At 47.7% G+C, this 2,850-nt stretch overlaps 1 pseudogene; it reads right to left on the bottom strand.

Moving 5' to 3' along the window:
* Positions 1-2,377: 2,377 nt before the first annotated feature.
* Positions 2,378-2,497, bottom strand: LOC136656420 (5S ribosomal RNA; annotated as a pseudogene).
* Between the last annotated feature and the right edge of the window lie 353 nt (positions 2,498-2,850).

Here is a 2,850-nt window from a genome sequence, read left to right as displayed (position 1 = left end):
TATTATTATTATTAACAACAACAGTATTTATATGCCTCGCAGATACCGAATTCTGCTGATTATTAAATCTGCAGCTGAAGGACATCAGAGGACCTTCTGGTTGCACCCAGAAAATATTCTGAGGCAAAGGAAGACCACACGTGACCTCCCTGCACCTCAGAACACCTCTAGACGTGACGGGAAGTCACCAGTGCAAACTGGAAGTTACTTCTGGTTGTGATCAGGAGGTCCTCTGAGACCCCTCAGTAGCAGGTCAGCATCCACGGATACTGAAATTCACAGGTGCTGACCTTGCGAATAAGCGGGGCCCAATGTATTATTATTCCTTAGGCAAGGACTGGCTTGCCTAAGGCCACCAAGTGAGTTAAGAACATAACAACATAAAGAAGAGCCCTGCTGGATCAGGCCAAGGGCCCATCTAGTCCAGCTTCCTGTATCTCACAGTGGCCCACCAAATGTCCCGGGGAGCACATAAGACAACAGACACAACCTGTGTCCTGGTCCCCTCCCCTGCACCTGGCAATCAGAGGCAGCTTGCCTCTAAAACCATGAGCTTACACTTACCTACCGTGACTTTTAACCAGTAATGAACTTTTCCTCCAGAAATTTGTCCAATCCTCTCTTAAAGGCATCCAGGAAAGATGCCATCACTACATCCTGTGGCAAGGAGTTCCACAAACTAATTACACGCTGCGTAAAGAAATATTTTCTTCTGTCTGTCCTAACTCTCCCAACACTCAACTTTTGTGGATGTCCCCTGGTTCTGATGTTATCTGAGAGGGAAAAGAGTGTCTCTCTCTATCCACTCTGTCCATCCCCTGCATGATTTTGTATGTTGCAATCATGTCCCCCCTCAGGCGCCTCTTTTCTAGACTGATGTATTGGCAACCTTCAGTCTCGAAAGACTATGGTATCGCGCTCTGAATGGTGGTTCTGGCACAGCGTCTAGTGTGGCTGAAAAGGCCAATCCGGGAGTGACAATCCCTTCCACACCGGGAGCAAGTGCAGTCTGTCCCTGGTCTGTCTCCCTGACTATGGGCCTTCCTTCTTTGCCTCTTAGCCTCAGACTGTTGGCAAAGTGTCTCTTCAAACTGGGAAAGGCCATGCTGCACAGCCTGCCTCCAAGCGGGCCGCTCAGAGGCCAGGGTTTCCCACTTGTTGAGGTCCATCCCTAAGGCCTTCAGATCCCTCTTGCAGATGTCCTTGTATCGCAGCTGTGGTCTGCCTGTAGGGCGCTTTCCTTGCACGAGTTCTCCATAGAGGAGATCCTTTGGGATCCGGCCATCATCCATTCTCACGACATGACCAAGCCAACGCAGGCGTCTCTGTTTCAGCAGTGAATACATGCTAGGGATTCCAGCACGTTCCAGGACTGTGTTGTTTGGAACTTTGTCCTGCCAGGTGATGCCGAGGATGCGTCGGAGGCAGCGCATGTGGAAAGCGCTCAGTTTCCTCTCCTGTTGTGAGTGAAGAGTCCATGACTCGCTGCAGTACAGAAGTGTACTCAGGACGCAAGCTCTGTAGACCTGGATCTTGGTATGTTCCGTCAGCTTCTTGTTGGACCAGACTCTCTTTGTGAGTCTGGAAAACGTGGTAGCTGCTTTACCGATGCGCTTGTTTAGCTCGATATCGAGAGAATGAGTGTCGGAGATCGTTGAGCCAAGGTACACAAAGTCATGGACAACCTCCAGTTCATGCTCAGAGATTGTAATGCAGGGAGGTGAGTCCACATCCTGAACCATGACCTGTGTTTTCTTCAGGCTGATTGTCAGTCCAAAATCTTGGCAGGCCTTGCTAAAACGATCCATGAGCTGCTGGAGATCTTTGGCAGAGTGGGTAGTGACAGCTGCATCGTCGGCAAAGAGGAAGTCACGCAGACATTCTAGACTGAAGAGGCCCAAATATTGTAGCCTTTCCTTATAGGGAAGGTGCCCCAGCCCAGTAATCATTTTGGTTGCTTTCTTTTGCACCTTTTATGGCAGAGCCGAGACTGTTCATGGCAGAGCCGAGACTGAAACAGGGAAGTTTTGATTTGCAGTCTCTTAGCCAATCTGCTACTCCATATGTCAGATCATTGTCCTATCTAGCTAAGTTCTCTCCACCCTGGTGGGCAGCAGCTCTTGGGTAACTACTCTGCTACCTGAGTTAGCAATGGAGGGAAACAGGATTAACCCTGGGACTTTTTATACAAAGCATGTGCTCTGAGCAATGATTCAGACAAGTGTAACTTTGTGTTAAATTACTATGAGATTTATCTGATTTTCACTATTCTGAGAAGTTTTTAAAAAAACTACCAAAAAGACAAAGTGGCACATCTGAGTGTGACTTGAAAAAAAAAAATGGTTGGCAACCTTCAGTCTCGAAAGACCATGGTATAAGCCTACAGTACCCGGTATTCCCAGGCGGTCTCCCATCCAAGTACTAACCAGGCCTGGCCCTGCTTAGCTTCCAAGATCAGATGAGATTGGGCATGTGCAGGGTAACAGTTGCTATGGAGTATGACTTGCAGACAGGGAATGGCTCAGTTCTTAGTGACTCCCAGTGATTTCTATGAAAGATGCTAAATGAGCTACAATTGGGATATCTTTAGGGGGGACGATGACAGGGAGCCTGCTCTCTCAAACGTTGCTGCCCAAGATCTCTGTGATTTATGGATTATCTTTGCCCACTAGCAAAACAAATCAATGATTAATAATGTTGCAGTGCAGTGAAGGCTGTTATGCAATTCTTGTTTCTGAAAGCTCAAGCTCTTACTTAAAGCGTTTGAACCAGCTACAGTCTGAGAAAGTAAGTATAAATGCAGCCCAAGTGCAGAGAGATTGTTTGGGGCATTTTTATAGCAAGGCCCTA

This window comes from Tiliqua scincoides, chromosome 6, assembly GCF_035046505.1.
Source record: "Tiliqua scincoides isolate rTilSci1 chromosome 6, rTilSci1.hap2, whole genome shotgun sequence".
Taxonomy (NCBI): Eukaryota; Metazoa; Chordata; class Lepidosauria; order Squamata; family Scincidae; genus Tiliqua; species Tiliqua scincoides.
The sequence above is the reverse complement of the archived record's forward strand: the minus strand, read 5'-3'. Positions and strand labels throughout refer to the sequence as shown.